Source organism: Cimex lectularius, unplaced genomic scaffold, assembly GCF_000648675.2.
Source record: "Cimex lectularius strain Harlan isolate CLEC.00 unplaced genomic scaffold, Clec_2.1 scaffold76, whole genome shotgun sequence".
Taxonomy (NCBI): domain Eukaryota; kingdom Metazoa; phylum Arthropoda; class Insecta; order Hemiptera; family Cimicidae; genus Cimex; species Cimex lectularius.
The window spans coordinates 667047-685271 of NW_019392636.1; the positions used below are offsets into that span (position 1 = coordinate 667047).

At 33.8% G+C, this 18225-nt stretch overlaps 1 protein-coding gene across 2 annotated transcripts in view; it reads right to left on the bottom strand.

Annotated features, from left to right (window-relative positions):
• Nucleotides 1–16974, bottom strand: part of LOC106669825 (cingulin) — a 40554-nt gene extending 23580 nt beyond the window's left edge. For both annotated transcript variants that reach the window (XR_002910127.1, XM_024226183.1), the window contains exon 1: nucleotides 16893–16974. The gene's annotated coding sequence lies outside the window, so the exon portion shown is untranslated. The remainder of the gene's footprint in view (nucleotides 1–16892) is intronic.
• Between the last annotated feature and the right edge of the window lie 1251 nt (nucleotides 16975–18225).

An 18225-nucleotide genomic window follows, 5' to 3' on the forward strand; every position in this document is an offset into this window, starting at 1 on the left:
ACTTTGTTAACAAAATAAAAAAGAATGATGGATTCAGGCAGGTTATGTAGAAAATAGGGTGCAATGGGTCAATATACAAAAAACACTAAGGATTTTAATAAAAAGCCTAGTTAAAATTGTTCTTGTATGTAAATCATAATATATTTTTATGTTAAATAAGATAAATACTTTGTTGTAATACATTTTCTGGATGATTACTGTCTTCCTTCAAGTATTTCTTTTATTTTAATCCAAACTTCATCAAAGTTTTCACTAATCAGCGTGTTAAATCGCGTACCGAAATGTAAACAAGGCACCTTTTAGTAAGTTGTAAAATAGGGCCGTTAAGTTTTCCTACTGGTGAATATAGGATTAACATTGTGCCAGATCGGTGGAGGACGGGTTGCCTGGGGTGGTTGGAGAACGAATTGAGGACACATCCTGACCTTCTTTGGAGAAAGACAGAAGACCCCCCTCTCGATTTGGATTTGGAAGATGATTGGGGCTATTAAGCAATTTCGGACAATCGCGATTCAAAAGTTGGTTTTATTGTTTTCCCACAGGGGAGAGGGAATTCAGCGGATTCGATCAAATCAATTCCATTCGTCATAATATTGGTAGAAATGAATTTTACAAAACCTTGCAGTTGAATAAAATTGGAAAAACTTTAAAAAAAATATATTTCATAATGGAATTGTTCTTACGAAATAATTTATTCGGATGTTCAATCTATTTTCTTACATAATGACAATAAACCACACAAGAAGTTTACGTTAATTTAAGTTAATTAAGCCTTTAAAGTTTTATTTTCAATAAAGAAAATATTGTTTCAAATAGACAAATTCCTGAATTCAGTGGTTAGGTCTGCGCGATGTACTTTTCAGTCTGTCCTTTTCGTATGTTTAGTCGTTTTCTAAACTAGAGAAATGGGATGATGAATACCAACATAACAAAGAAAATTCCGTTTCTCTTACATTATGATTTTTTGCTTTGTACTGTTGTTTTCGTAGTTTATCCCCTACGGTCACCGTGATAAATCTTTTTATTCTATACATTTAGACCTGAAGCATTTCGCCATCATCAGTGGTTGAGTCTGTACGATGTATTTTGCGTTTTTATTTTCGCAGGTTTAGTTGGTTTTTAATCCAAAGGAATCAGATGATAAATCTTATATTTATTTTGAATAGATTGACTGTTGTTTCAAACACGAATTTCACTTTAATTTAGTGGTTGGGTCTGCTCGACGTCTCTCGAGTCTGTCCTTTTCATAAGTTTAGTCTTTTTTTAAACCATATTAAAGTGAAGATAAAACTAACATAACAAACTACTCATGTTTCCCTTATTTTGAGCAATTTTCTTTTTGTCTTTGTACCAGTGCTTTCGTAATTTAATCATCCATGATCACCAGATAAATCAATTTTCTCTAAAGGCCCAAAATTTGTCCTTTTCGAGGGTTCGGCGAATTGTAAAAAAAAATCGAATATAAACTCTAACAACAACAAATTAAAAGTACAAAGTAACAAATTAAAATAAATAGTTCAGTGGTTCAGAACGTGCGTCGTCTCTTGTGCCAGTCCGTTCGTAGGGTTTTGTTTGAGTTGCTATCTATATTTGCTTAGAATTGACAAATTTGGCCATCTTCAGTGGGTAGGAGTTGAGTGAGAAGAAAACCATTTCAACAAGTTACTGTGAGTAGGAACTATCTTTTTTTAAAAGGATTGAAAACAATTTATGTTTTTAACCGTTATGTTTGTAGGTTTTTAATATTCTATGATTATCATGTTCGACCATTCCTCTCCAATTCAAATACAAAAGAAGAAAATACAAGCAAATAACATAAGTAATGTGTAAATAATAGGTACATATTTATGCCTAATATGTATGTATGTTATAGCATAAATATATGTACATATGTACAGTACATGTTATCCAATTATTGTACACTTACTATATGTTTTTGAAACAAAATAAAAACTGTTATTATTACTTAATCTTTTTATGTAAGGTTTTGGTCGAAATGAAAAAGTCAGTGCCACGAGCAGGATTCGAACCCACGACCTTCGGCTCAATATGTCGCTGCTCTAACCACTTGAGCTACCATGAGCCGAAGGTCGTGGGTTCGAATCCCGCTCGTGACACTAACTTTTTCATTTCGACCAAAACCTTACATAAAAAGATTAATTAATTGAAAGAAGTAATTTGGTCAATTTGGCCAATAGACCACGAAATATAATGGATTATTATTACTATTTCGTACATGGTTTATTCTTTTATGATAATTTACCTTCCTCTTTATAAACTTGAAATCTATTAATTTCGACATCTTTGGCGAGTAAGTCTGTGCGTTTTATTCTGTATTTGTCTTTCTAGTAGATTTTGCCCAAAGCTGAAGGGGAAGAAGGCCGAAGAAAATCCAATATAACAAACTAAACTTGGTTTCCCCATACTAAAAATCTTCTTTTCTATTTTATACCATTGTGTCATTAATTCGGTCTCGCTTTCTACAAAAATCGACAAAATTCATGGGGGTGCGTCTGTTCGTTGTGTCCTGCTTTTGTCTTTTTTTTGTAGATTACCCAAATACGAAGTAGAAGAAGATGGAAGAAACACCATACAACTAACTAAAAAATTGGCTCATTGAAAATATTGTTATTTTTATTTTATATCTTTGAGTCATTAGTTCGATCTGTTCTCTCTAAAAGATTCGACAAATTTAGCCATCTTCAGTGTTTCAGCCTGTCCGATCTCTTACGTTAACGTTTTTCGAAGGTTTTATCTAAGTCGACATGAAAGGTGGGTTAGTACAAACACAGGTTACTTAAAATAATTCTCCCTTATTTTACAATATTTTCTTTGCAATTTTTGTCCCTTTGTATGTCTTTTGTTTGATCGTCTCTGATCACCTTGTTTTACCTGTTATTTTTATAAGCTCAGATTCGACAAATTTCGCCATGAGAAGGCGAGTCTGTACTTTTTACCACTAGGGTCATGTCCGCCTTGATAGATAATATTTATAATGAAAATTAAATTTTATTAGTTAAGCTATTAACTCGTAAAAATGGAAATAGTTTGTCGATGTTTTCTTTTTGATTTCCTAATATTCGATTTATTGAATTTATATAATTTAAGGTTCTTTTGCTGTTATTATATTTAGGGCAGTCTTGTAGTAAGTGTTTTACAGTTAGGATTTCTTCACAGTTTTGACACTCGGGTGGTTGGTCTCGTGACATCAATAACCATGAGTAAGACAGGTATGGCCAATTCTTAGTCTTGTTAACACCGTTTCTTCATATCTAGATTGTCTAATTGATGATTTTCAAGATTGACACTACTTTTTATTTTTTTAGCTTGTTGTCCGATACATTTGTTGCCAGGATGACCAAAGTTTTGTTTTAATAACACTTATTACGTCTTCATGTGGCATCGTTGTTATTGGTAAACCACTCTCGATGGCCTCTTTAGCAGCTTGGTCTGCTAGTTCGTTTCACGCTATTTGAGAATGGTTAGGTCATCAATAGGCTTCAGTTCCTATTGAGTGTAGTTCTATTGAGTTTGTACTTTATCTCCTGCGTTTGTTCTCCTTGTAGATTTTATCCGAAGGCGAGGGAGAAGAAACCGGAAGAAATAACAATATAACAAAAACTGTTTTCTTGGGTGTTAACTCTACCAGAATCGACAAATTAGGACATTTTTAGTGGATTGAGTTTGAGTGTTTTATCCTTTACTTATCCTTCCTGTACGTTTTAGCAAAGTCGAATGGTTTTAGAAAGAAAGACATAATTTATCCAGTATAACAATCTAAAAATTGATTTTTCTTTATTTTGAATATTTTCTTTTGTATTTGGTATCGTTGCGTCTTTAGTTCGATCTGTACTCTCTACAAGAATCGACTAATTTCGGCATCTTCAGTGGGTGAGTCTGTTCTATCTTTTTTGTGCTTCGTGTAAGTTTTACACAAAGTCGAAGGAGAGGAAGATGAAATAAATACCACTATAACGATCTAAAAATTGATTTTTTTTTCATTTTGAATATTTTTTTCTATTTCATACCAATGTGTGATTAGATCAATTTATTCTCTCTACAAGAACCAACAAATTTCGGTATCATCGGTGGATTGAGTCTATGCGTTTTATTCTGCGCTTATCCTTCTCAATGATTTTATCAAAGTCGAAGGACACGAAGGTCGAATAAATACCACTATAACAATCTAAAAATTAATTTCTTTTATTCTTAATATTTCTTTTCTATTTTATACTACTTATACTCTCTACAAGAATCGACAAATTTGAGCATCTTCATTGGTTTGAGTCTTTTTTATCTCTTGCGTTTGTCTGTTTTGTAGGCTTCACCAAAGTCTGACGAGAGGGTAAACAAAAACAATACAACATACAAAACAACATACAACACTAATTTCATATTTTGTCCTTTTGTGTCCGTAACACGATTATCTGTACGTTTGGGACCAACGAACTTCGCAGTATTCATTGGTTGAGTCTGTGCGACGTCTTTTTTCGTTTTTCCGTTTTGTACATTACACTTGTTAAAGATTTCATTTTGAACTGTTAAACAGTAATCTCCGTTTTATATAGGGAAGGGTTAGAAAAATAGTCATTGTTTATTCAATATATTCAGGCGTGTAAATTGTCAGAAAAACAAAGAAAAATCACTAAAGAATTTAATAATAGTTTTCTGTGTGTGTCATTTTCGATTAAAACTAAAATGCAAATGGGAACGATTACAGGTTAAAAGGCAGGATATTTATTGGAGAGGATGAAGATAAGGGAACCTTGTCGGCAAGTAGTACGATGCAAATTGGAATTTTAAACGAATGTAGACAAAGAAGGAACACAAAGAGGAAATACGTTTGTGTAATAGACGGCGAATTTACATTTGGACGCGTAGAAATTTACATTTCGAATAGTAAAGAGAATCGGGAAGAAGAGGTCGTGAGAAGAAGAGAAAGAAACGGCTGAAGAAAATGTCGTCACGTTTCCACAACAGAATCAATGAATCAAGTATCTACTTTGTTTATTTACTGTTTATTTTATTAACGTGAAATATTTCAAACTTTCAGCAGTTTAGCCTGCGCGTTGCCTCTCGCGCTTTTCTTTTTTTATAGGTTTTGCATGAATGCTAAATCGAGAAGGAAATGAAATGCAAACACGAATAGAAAATCAATGTACAAATAAATTTGGATACAAAAATTCATCACACTGTGCATAATAGAAAAAAGAATAAAAGACCCATTGGGCGGAGTGGTCCGAGAGGCTCTTGCGGGTCAACCAGATACCAGGAATCATCCTTACCCGATTAAGAATAGGTCAAATGCGGTTGACATACGGGCACCTGCTCCTGGGCTAAAGCCTGCGTAGGTGCCTCTTATGCAGAGAAAGGTTGCTCGATTTGTCTAACATAATAGAAGCTTGTCTTTCCTTGGCTCCTTACACTGAGCGTGTGGGCATGTATGTAAGAATGGTTCACGGGCATAGTAGCGAGTTTCTAGTTCCCCGTCCCGCCTTTTGGAGGATGTCGGTTTTTTTTATTATATATACATTGATTTTATGTGTTTTGTGGTTGTGTGTTCTGTTTGAGTGGATGTATTTATTACTGTGAGTGGAGAGAGGTTGATGGAGCTTATAATAGCTACAGCTAATAATAGCTACACTATCGCCCCTCCAGCGGAGTATGTTCAGGGTCAATGGTGGAATATTTATAAAAGTATCCTATCTATCCTAATTTTGATCAGATTATTAATATTATGTGTGGGTCGATCGAGGTATTCGAGTACTACACCGGTTAATCAGAATGAGTTCGATGTATGAATGTATTTATTTGTGCGACTGTACTGATAGTTAGTTTTAGGCTAGGAGTTAATTTGCACGCGTTGAGGGCTGGAAGGACCTAGCTGTCGAAAGGCCCCGTTGGTTTGGTGTCCGTAACACGATTATCTGTACGTTTGGAACCAACGAACTTCGCAGTATTCATTGGTTGAGTCTGTGCGACGTCTTTTTTCGTTTTTCCGTTTTGTACATGAAGCTGTTAGAGCCTAACCCCGTTGGTTTGGTAGAAAAGATATGGGCTTCGGGCTTATGTGAGATACTAGCGACCCAGTCACATAACGGGGTAGATGAACTCCTATAACCTAGGGGACTTAGGTATAGACCCTAGGATAAGCACATCTAGGAGTGACAACCCTTCGGGGTTAAAGAGCTTACAGATTCACAATAGAAAAGTAACCAACCGAACCAAAAACTGATTTACTCCTGAATTAAATAAAGCTGTACAAACATCACCGACAAACTTCAAATCTTTCTTTCAATAGAATAAATATGAAAGGGACAGACTCAAAAAGATATATTACGCAAGATTTATATGTGCACTTTTAAATAATATATAAAAACATTAATTACTAAAATAGATTTTTTGTGGATGTGTGAAAATGATGATAGTGTCCGTTTTGTAATAATATTTTATATTGATTTGGCTTGATGAAATGTCAAAATTGATTTTTTTTATTAAATCTAGTCGAGTCTATTTACAAAGAAGACAAAAACAAAGGAGAATGAGGAGGTCGACCTTTCCTCTTAAACGCGATAGATCGTGCGTCACGACTTAGGCCAAACTGCAGATTAATTAGCTGGAAAAATGAAAAATAATTCCATCTTTTCGAAAGTTTAACTTTTCATTGCGGTTCTAAATTAAATTTTATGATAATTTTTTTATGATAATAGAGAAAATCATATTGGGTGTATAGTCGCACAGACTGTTGTGCAGTCGAAGTGGAAGAAGTCGAAAATTTTTGCATTTGTGCTTTTGTGTTTGATTGATTTCTCGTAAAACTAAATATCTCAGTAATCCCTTTTTTATTTTTATTGAAAATTTTAGGAATATAGTTAATTATAATTATAGTTAGAAATGTTACTTTTCCTTACATGACGACAAGGGTCAATGACTGCCGATGATACACAATAATGTTTTACTAAATATTTTCATATTAATAATATTGAATTGGTAAACTTCATTTTCATAAAACTAAAAAACCAATAAAACTAAATTTCCGCTGGTGAGGTTCCGCCTTTGCGTACAAGTTCACGAAGAAGCGTGCGGTTAATGTCGAAGATGCTTTTCTGCGGTTTCGCCAAGTTTATTTCCTAGGCTGGGTTTTTTTTCTCGATTGCAGAATAAAGCCCAGGAAAATCAAAGGACTTAAAGTTTTAATCGGAAATAATCCCACGGTTAAACCACAGGGTATAGGAGAAGATCGGACGTATCGCGGACAAGTGAGATTGCGGCCGCAAAAATATTGTCTAATCAAAAAGCTTTTGGGTCAACGGAAGAAGTCAATAACTACATTTTCCTGTCAAACAAGCTTTCATGAAGATACCACGGTAAAAATCTACGATAAATAATTGATTCATCTTAACATTGTTAACAACGGCCTTATTCATACATTCAATTTTCCAGATTGTGAAAAAAAGTAGCGTGTTTCTTAAATCGAACTTGTAAAGCTTTGTGTCTAGTTAAAAAGTGATTTTATTCTAGTTTAATCGCTGACGGCTAGGATAAAATTGACGTAAATTATATAGAAACGGTGTTTCTGTTTGTGCCTTTTAAAAAGCCAAGGTTGTAGTTGTTTAGAAAATTAGCGACTCTGTATTCCAATTTACAATACAGTTTGACAGCGATCGTGGGAGAAAGTCAAATAAAGATCACCTTGTGATGAAATGCTTGAGACCGAAAAGGCCAATTGGTTCAACTGAAACAACCCTTAACTATCAAAGAAAAAGTTTGGCTGGCTTAGTGAATAAAAAATCCGACAATCCGTCTTAACAGCATAAAGCATCATATTTCTCTAGAGGTATGGAAAATAACATACAATCACAAACAGGTAATAGTTCGATAAACTGTTGCATCTGTATTAATCGAATATACAGAAAAAAGGCACTCCAGTCATTTTTAAATCGAAGATCCCAAAACCCTACAATAATCGCTTTAAGTTGCTCCACAGTGAAGCATCATGAACTAATTATTGAATAGTAAAAACGACCCAAGACACTGTACAGGTATTTTTGTTTTGGATTTCTCTTTGAAATACCCGGGGTGAAGAAACCGTTATTTAGAAAATTGAGGACTCCGATTCTATTTTACAACGTTGTTTGCCAGTGATCGTAGGGGAAAGCTAAATAAACCCCAATTTACTATGAACTGCCTCTTGAAAGCGAAACGGTCAATTGCATCAAATACCAACTGGAACAACTATCAACCGTGGTTGTTATCTATAAGTATCATGTCTAGAAAATCATATACAGTATAAAATACCGTTTGGGTTCGCGTGTCTGAGTGCTTGTATAAAACATTGAGTGAAAAAGAACTGAAAAATAACAAATCACGTTAATAACACATTGTTCTATAAAATTCATTAGATTTCGTGGTTCGATTGACCAAATAACATCTTTCAATTAATTTATCTTTATGTAAGGTATGGGTTGAGATAAAAAAGTCAGTGTCATTAGCGGGATTCGAACCCACTACCTTCGGATAAATACGCCGCTGTTCTACCACTTGAGCTATCGTGACTTCGATCCATTCGGACACCAACTTCCTATCTCAACCCAACCTTTCGAATTTTCCCTCCTTTTTGCCATTTTTCAAATGTGTAATCTATTTGATTCTTGGTGACAAATGAAATGGCCACGGAGAGCTTTAGTGAAGTTATACTTTATTTAAATTATAAGATTTACTAGTTTCGACGGATCAACCTTTATGTTTTGTTTTTACCCAGTCATAAAAGTTGAAAAACCTCGTTTAAATTTGGTTATGCAGGTTGATTTTAAACAATAGACCAACAATCTTGATAGGCAGTACTTTATGAGATTTTTAAGTGCAACTTTTTGTCCTAGCAAAAGTGTTATAAGTTTTAAGAATATCTCGGTAAATGTGTTGTTTTTGATGTGTCTTTTAAGCGGGTTGTTTCTAGTGCTTGCAATCAGCAATAGTTAATATTCAGCAATAAGAATATATGACAAGAATGGTGTCCGAGTCACAATAGCTCAAGTGGTAGAACAGCGGCGTATTTAGCCGAAGGTAGTGGGTTCGAATCCCGCTAATGACACTGACTTTTTTGTCTCAACCAATATCTTACATTAAGTTCTATAGAATCTAGACACAAAGAAACATCAGATACGAGGAAACAATAGATTTTGTTCATATTTTATTTTTTCGTACATATTTGGGTTGAGTAGTTTTTAATAATTAATTGAAAGTAGTTAAATTTAAGTAGTCTTGGAAGTCATTTATTCGTAATGTTCTCAACTTAACATATTTGTCTTTCTCTTAAAATCCACGGTTCGAAGCAATTCTTAACCAAAGGTTGAAAAATCCCAAGTTTCTCCGTGGTTGAAATATTTTATTCACTTTTGTCTATTACATGTTCGTTTCGGGTCTACGGCCCATCATCAGAACTTAAACATGGAAAACTTCATAGCACAATTGCCACCCGATGTACGAAGATACACACATAAGTAATTTACAATTTTTAAAAAATAAATATACACCTGAACTATGCCATAGATACATATATATTTCCACCCATTTTGAGGGGGATGTCGTCAAAATGGTTTTAAAACTGTAATAATAACAATAATTTTATTTTAGTCCCCTCATGAAATCCCATTGAATAAAATATTTCAACCACGGAGAACTTAGGATTTTTCAACCTTGGATAAGACATATTTATCTTCCATTCTTGAATATTTGGCTAGGTCAAGAGTAAAACGTATACTTTTTGACAACTATTTGTGGCTTATTCAATAATTGGTCACTGATGACATCACAGGTAAACAGTAATTAAGAGAGGGATAATCAACGTTTTAAATAATTGATTTTAATTTGAAATGTTTTGAATTTTAAACAATTTTTTAGTAATGTACAGACCATTTATTTTGCTAAAAACTACGGAAACTTGGTTATGCCAAGTAAGGTCGTTTTGAATTCGTGAAATTGAAGAGAGAGAGAGAGAGAGAGAGAGAGAGAGAGTGAGTGAGTGAGAGAGAGAAAAAAGAGAAAGTGTGAGAGAGATATGAGTGAGTGAGTGAGTTTCCGTGTGTACAAGCTATTGAGTGAGAATATGTGCGTGCGTGTGCGTGTGTGTGTTTGTGTGAGAGAGAGAAAGAGAGAGAGAGTGCGAGAGAGAGAGAGAGAGAGAGAGAGAGAAAGTGTGAAAGAGATATGAGTGAGTGAGTGAGTTTCCGGGTGTACGAGTTATTGTGTGAGAATATGTGCGTGCGTTTGTGTGTGTGTGTGTGTGTGTGTGTGTGTGTGTGTGTGTGTGTGTGTGTGTGTGTGTGTGTGTGTGAGAGAGAGAGAGAGAGAGAGAGAGAGAGAGCGTACTCAAATAATTGAAGTCTCAAGGCCTAAATCAGTACAGTTCTACTCACAAATGAACTTCAGATATGAAAAAACTGCTCAAATTTGATCAGATTTTTAGTAACAATTGTAATTATATAACAACTGTTGTTATGTATAACGTGTGCCTGGCTGCGTGTGCGTTTGTAAAAAAATAATCCCAAGAAATAAACAACACAAAGGTGAATGTTGCTTCACAGTGAATGTAGTTCGGCAATTCTCTTGATTTTACATTAGCTTACAATGGATTTTTCTTATAATAATTTTATTCCTAGATCACAATAGAGGAAATTGGAGGAAGTGCGAGTGTAGGAGATGTAAAAGTGCGTGCGTTAATGTACGCTGATGATGTTATACTAGTCGCGGTCAACCATGGTACAATTAATTAATTGATGAATTTCCTGGGTGAATACTGCAATCTTTGGGTTGTGGTGGTTAATTTAGATAAAGCCAAAATAATGATTTGCAATGGGACAGGTAGGAGAATTTTAAAAAAAAATGTTTCTTCAAAGGCAAGGAAATAGAAGTAATAAAAATCTCTAAATATTTAGGTGTATACTTGACTCCTTTATTGAATTTTAATGCTCATTTTCGGGCCAAAATAAATAAAGCAAAATCCGGGATTAATTCTGCTTGGAAGAATGTTTTATTTAAATTCAAAAATACCTATGAACTCCAAACTTAGAATGTTTTACGCAGCGTCTCGGACAGTAGTTTGTTATGCAGCCCAAGTTTGAGATTTCCAAATCTTTGACAAAGTTGAGCAACTACAGAAATTTTTTGTGAAAAGACTGCTCAACCTTCCAAACAATAGTCCTAATTATATTCTAAGTTTAGAAATAGGAATGAATAGTATGTATGTGTATACTTTGGGACTGCATTTTTTTTTACTTCGTTTATTTGTACAACTGTACATATTATATACCACCAGCAGATTGGATAATTTATGTGTTTATGGCATTACGAGCGTTATAGAGAAAGTTACCCATTGGCAGCCGCTCTGGATTAATACAATTATATTAATCATTTAAGAAGTCCCTTATCTATATTCTTTTCAGACGTTTACGTGGTAATTATGGGTAATGGAGTAATCGTATTTGTATGTTAGTGTGATTATGTAATTGACTATGAAAACGTCTGTAATAAGTTTTAATAGATGAAAAAACTGTTGGCATGTGAAGATCTGAGTGAAATGTGTTACTGTTTACAAAATAGGGGCAGAAACAATTAGTCTTAAAATTTTGGATTGAAAACTTTGTAATATTTGCATATTGGAATATTTGGCCGATCCGTCAGCTTGGCACCGAAAAGGTTTGAGTAGGTACGTGTATGCCGAAAGTTTTGATTTTAATGGTAATTTTGATTGTCGGTTGAGTAGGTAATAAAGCATTTTAAATCCTTTGTTGAGTGTCCGATTTTTAATCGCGTGTGAAGATTCCAAGTTAGTCTTCTATTAAATGTAAGTCCTAAATAGACAACTTTGACGGATGAACAGTGTGTGTATAAGTATTTGCTAGAACAAGCTTCAGAACGGAGTGTAAAGGTGATATGTTGTGACTTTGAAGAGTTAAACTTTATTTTCCAAAGATTCCTCCATTTTTCAATTGTTGATATATGGTTTTGTAACATAAGTGAAGCTTGTGTAGAAGAGTGATGACTTGTAAATATGGCGGTGTCATCTGCATATGTGGCAGTAAGTGTATTCTCAGAACTAAAAATTGTGTACAACAGCGGAGCGAGAATTGACCCTTGTGGCACACCTGCAAGCATTTCTTCCATCTCAGGAGTCTCCTACCCTGGCTTACTGCGAAATATCTCTCTTTAAGGCATTATTGTATAATCATATAATAGGCCTGGGGTAAAAAATCATTTTAATTTGTGTAATAATCCCTCATGCCATACGTTTTCGAAGGCCTGAGGAACATCTAGAAACACTCAGTCGCGTACAGTTTCTGCTCGAGACATGGACTAATGCAATAACACTGTGAAGTTGCTGAGTGGTGGATTGATGGGTTCGAAAGCCAAATTGATGGTCTGTTAAGATGATTTGAAGTAGCACTAGAGATAATTCTTTTGTATTTCCAAAAATTTAGAAGGGGCGAGTAACAAACTAACAAGACGATAAGATGATGGGGGGGGGCTTAAATTTTTATGGGGCTTTGGGATCATTTTAATATAAGAAAGTTTGCATTTTATGGGAAACTGTGTAGTTCTTAAAATTGCGTTAAATAAATTCAGAAAGACGACGGTTTTTTCAGAAGTTCTTGAAGAACTTCAGCTCTTCAACTGTTATCAAATCATGACCAGGTGATTTTTTTAGGAAGCTGTCGTATTTCTTGTAATACTTGTTTTGGAATTATTCGTTTAGGTGGCAGATCTAGTGGTATAGGTGTCATAAGTGAATCTGATATAAATTTATCGCGTTCAGTATCGATTAAGTTATGAGGTTTGAATATCTCGGAGAGATCACAAATGTTTTGGACTTTTCTTTATGGAAAATTATCCAATTTCCATCATCATTCCTGAGAGGAGCTGAGGCAAGGCTGTTACGCAGGATACGTTTTGACTGCATTTAAAATACATTTCAAGAACTTTAAAACTGCCTGATTATATACTCCCAAAAATTATATGTAAACAAATAATAAATAAAAATATTCTTTGGTTTAACTCATGGAAGAAATGTAGTCAGTTCAATATTAGCACAGATGTAAACGAAAATGTAGAAAAAACCTGGGAATCAAATTTAAGTAAATATTCAACATAAGTTTAGAAGAAAATCCAATGCAGCAATAAAAGCTGGAAATGGGATTTTTTATGGAATGTACCCCAAGCTAAATTGTAACATCACTTATTTACACTCTAAATCGTTTACTAATGTTAAACTCATAACGAATGGCTAACTGCCATCCCTAGCAAATGGAAACGTTTTGCTTTTCCAAAAAGAAAAAGAATAGAATGATTCTTATCTTTGAAACGTTTTCCCAAAGATACAACCCAAGTCTACGTATATAGAGAAGAATTCCTTAACAAGCTCTTATAAGGGCTTAACTTTAGTATTTATAGACGGGTCAAAAGAAAATGATGGCTTTGGTGCTGCATTCGTCTGTGACAATAGGAAAATGATGTTCTCTTTGACAACGGTCTGTGGTAATTTTACAGCTGAACTACTATCCATAAATAAATGTCTCAGCATGTCCCCTAATGTAATAGTTTCCGAGTCTCTTTCTGCCATCTGCACCCTTACAATCCTTTTCACGACTACTAGAGTACAAGATATTCTTCTTACAATAGCAAACAAATTTAAAAATCAGTCTGTGTGCTACTTATGGATCCCGGGTCATAGTGGCATAATCGGGAATGAAGACGCTGACCGCGCAGCAAAGAAAGCTATAACAGAAGGATATAAAATAATTGAAGTACCTTACGAAGATTTTAATTCATTTACTAAAAAGTTATATGGTCACAAGGGGAAGGCAGAGAGTGAGGAATAACCAACTTCGGGAAATTGAGGCTTCTGTCAAAGAGTGGGACACATCCTTACAAAAACCCAGTACTTTGGCTAGACTGAGGATAGGGCACTGTCGATTGACGCATGGTCACTTGATATCCTGGGAGTCTGCTCCAGGCTGTCCAGATTGCGGAGCAATAATCACTGTTAAACATGTTTTAATAACATGCAAAAAACACACAGACCTAAGAAGTAGGTTCAAACTCGCAAATAATTTAAAAACAATACTAGATGACAATTTTAGTAACATCGAGAAACTAATTTGGCTTCATCTAAGAATCTTGCCTAATAAACAAAATATAATTTTTCTCATTAAAATGTTATAAAAACTACTAATACTTGTCAACTTTGTTCATTGTGTAACCTAAAAGAAATTAAAGATAGAAAACTAAATATTGCAGTCTGTCCTATTTTAAAGCCATAAAGAATAAAACACTTTAAGAAAGATAATTTAACAGACTCTGAACTATGTAATTATCTAAACTGGGGTTTACTATGTAATTATTTAAAAGATTCTATATATTTTAGAAATTTACTTATCAGAGAACTTAATTATTAGTAAGAATAAGAGTAATAAAAAGAAATAAATAACAAAAATTGTAAAAAAATGTATTGCAACTCTGCTAACGGATTAGTATCCAGGCAAAAATAAAAATGTTTTCGCTGAGATATTTTATTTTGTAAATAGCTTTATTAATAAACATATTATTATTATTATTATTATTAATTTTTAAAAAGCGTGAACTTGAAGCGCAGTAAGATCTATTTTCATATATATGTCCTTGATTTGACCAATTTGCATAAAACCAACAGTTCATGTTGTTTACTTTCTTCTTCCATAACCAATAAACCAAAGCAAATTTTGATTATTTTAATATTAATTTTGTTGATCGTTATATTTCTGTGTAAAAAAATTCTTTGTAATTTAATGTTCCAAGAGAGTTTTTGTTGATTTGATTTCCATTCTATAGGTTCTATGGGTAATGTCGATATTTTTATTTATACCTGGAATATGATAATGTCTGATGATACATGCATATTAAACAGGCTTAATCCATTTCACTGTGCTAATATCTTCGTTAAAACTTTCTTCGACGTGTCACAACAAAAGTCCTCCTTTAAGTGCTGAATGAATAATACATTACAACTCAATGAAACGCTATGTTGAAATTCTACTTGAAAAAAACAAAACAATAATCGTAAGCCTGAAAGAGGGGGCGAATATGTTAACCCGGCTCATCGTAACAAAATGACGCTGGAAAATTTTTGAAATACCAAAAAAAAGCTTATTTTCTTCAATTTTATTAATGTACTACGCTTGTGGGGTCGTTTAGCGATACGTAAGACTTTTTTTAGCCAAATAATCTCGTTAACACAGGGTTATCAAATTTCGCCTTTTGTTTTTATTACATAAAGGTTTGTCCGGCCAGTGCGGTACGTCTTGGGGAAAAGAGAAAGCACACAATGTGACAGGCATTCGAAATTTCCTCGACCACAATAATGCTAATTTGAACGAAATTGGCACATGCTTTATGCGGTATTAAAGAAGTGTGCCTTTAAAACTACACTACGATATCCTGATTCAATTACTTTAAATAAATTTTTCACCTTAAGATTTAAACAAAATAAGGAGTTAAGATGACATATAAAAAAAAGACACCAGACTGATGCACAACTAGTCGAGAAAAGGTCAATCTTTAAGACGACAGTTACACTCATCTTGACTGTTTTATCATCATCGGGAAATTTTATTATCGAAACTGTTACTATCTTGCTGTGAACGGTCCCAGAGAACATTCAAACCGTTGACCAACAACGAAAACTCGCTGGGGGCCGGGGGGAAAGGACCAGTTCTTTCCTTCTTTCTCGTTGGGGGTCAGGCGATCTACCGTGTGTCAGTGTGAGTGTGTCTTCTCCGAGAGACCGACTCCGTTAGCTGATTCCCTCCCAACAATCGATTATACAGCAAGAGGATAGTCTAGAATTATCACGTCATCTCGAGGGGCCAGGAGAAATCTGGTCGGCCAACATAAACACACCAATTATTTTTAATTTTCTACCTACTTATTTTATTTATTAAATTTTCCTGTCATTAAACATAGATAATTTTAAAATTTTCCCGAGTATGTACTCCAAAATCCAAAAATTTTGATTGTGCCTGAACACCCTTGCAAAGTACACAGTATTGTTCTGCAACATCTTAAAATGTTCAATTGGTTTTAAAATTTAATTGTCATCAACTAAAAGTCCAGCTTATAATCCATCCTTTTGCTAATTATCAGTAATGAATAATTAACAATACAGCTTAATTAAAACAACCTGCATTGCTTCTTTTAAAGACAATTTTTACTAATAATTTTACTAACAGTGCTATCAAGGGAAATTGATGATGTCTTAAAAAACCTGTTCTAACAACAGTCATAAAATTGTATTCAGTTCAATACATAAAAAATATTAATTAAAAAAATTAATTTTGCATATATCATAAAATTGTATTCAGTTCACTACATAAAAAATATTGATTTTAAAAAAATTCGTTTTGCATGCATCTTTAATGAAAACAAGTCCTGGCTTATTTTCTCAATTAATTTCCTTTGCACTTAAACATCAAATTTTGTCAAAAGTGAACTTCGTCCAATTGATAAGGGAAAGTATGATACCTTTCGGCCTTTTAAAGTGATGATGTAAAAAAAAATTTTTTTTGTTTGTTTATACATCGTGATCACACAAAATGAAGAATGAAGCTGAAGAATATTTAAAATTTCAAATTCACTATTATTTAAAAAAAATTTAAATAAAAAAAAACTATCTCGTTTATTACTAGTCTCATTTTTACTATCAGACCGTAGACTTCACGATGTTGTTTATTGATTGAACAATCGTCTATTTAAATTTATCAAAACAATAGTCAAAAAATAAGTTTTTATGAATAACAACTAATGAAATAAAACACATATTAAATATTACACTCGTAATAAACAGTAATATTAACTTAGTATACCTTAATTTTTTTTTTCAAACGCTTATTGTGTATCCTTTAATTGGTAGATGCCGTAGATTTGAACGATGGTATGAAACAGGTGATTTCCTCACGGTGAACTGTTCGACACTGGATCCCCATGTGGGTCAGCAAGTGCTGCTACCCCACCAACGGCTCAAGTCGAATCCCTCTCACTCTCTTCTTATTCCTCCTTTTTTTATATTCCAGCGTGTGAAGCAGGCTAGCAAGACTTGGTACTCTTGGACCAAAACGAGCGGGTCGTCTTATGTATTTGCAATACATCAACTGTATACAAGTAGGAAAGTAGATGGGTTAACAATATTGTCATGATATTTAAAGGAAATTTAATGAACGAATATAACAATGAAAAAGAACCTATGAAGATTCTAGATCGACTTTTGTCCATTTGTTCAATGTGTAATCGTTCTTGATGTCTGGTATTTACAATGTTTAATGTGTAATGTACATTTATTACTTCATAAGAACAAAACTTTTTATTTTTTATGAGTGGTTAACATTTTGGCGAGATCTGAAGGGCTTGATCGATGTTATAGTTTAAATAGGACTATATCGACATTAACGCACATACTAACCACTGAAGGTGTTGAATAATCAAGAACAAAACAAGCGAAAAGAGATAAAAAATATAAATCAAATGAAAGAGAGAGAGAAAGATGAGGGAGAGGATAGATAGATAGAGAAAGTAGATAGACAGATAAAACGAACAAGAAAAAGAAGAACGTAACTAGAAATATTCGCATGCAGATAAATTAAAGGTAAAACAGAAAGAAAGAGAGTGAGTGTGAGGGAAGGCTAAATACGTCGCTGCTCTACCACTTGAGCTATCGTGACTTCGATCAACTCGGACACCATTCTTATATAGTGGTCGTATTTTCTTATTGCTGAATATTAACAATTGCTGACTGCAAGCACTAGAGACAACCCGCTTATTCAAATGAAAAACAACACATTTACCGAGATATTCTTAAGACTTAAAAAACTTTTGCTAGGACAAAAAGTTGCACTTGAAAATCTCATAAAGCACTGCCTATTTCTAAATTGATGTTATTTTGTTGAAAATCAACCTGCAAAATCAAATTTTCAACTTTGATGACACGGTAAAAACAAAACGTAAAGGATGATCGGTTTGAGTCTTTATAGTAAGCATAAAAATTCGACTTGGAACTTTCAAGTGTCTCTATATCGAAGGTTAAATCTGGGTGAGCAACCAGCAGCGGTTTACATCAAGAATATTAATTAATTAATGAAACAAAGGGCGGTCGGTGGTGATTAGTAATTAAAACAAACAGAGAAAAATGTTGACCCGTTTTCC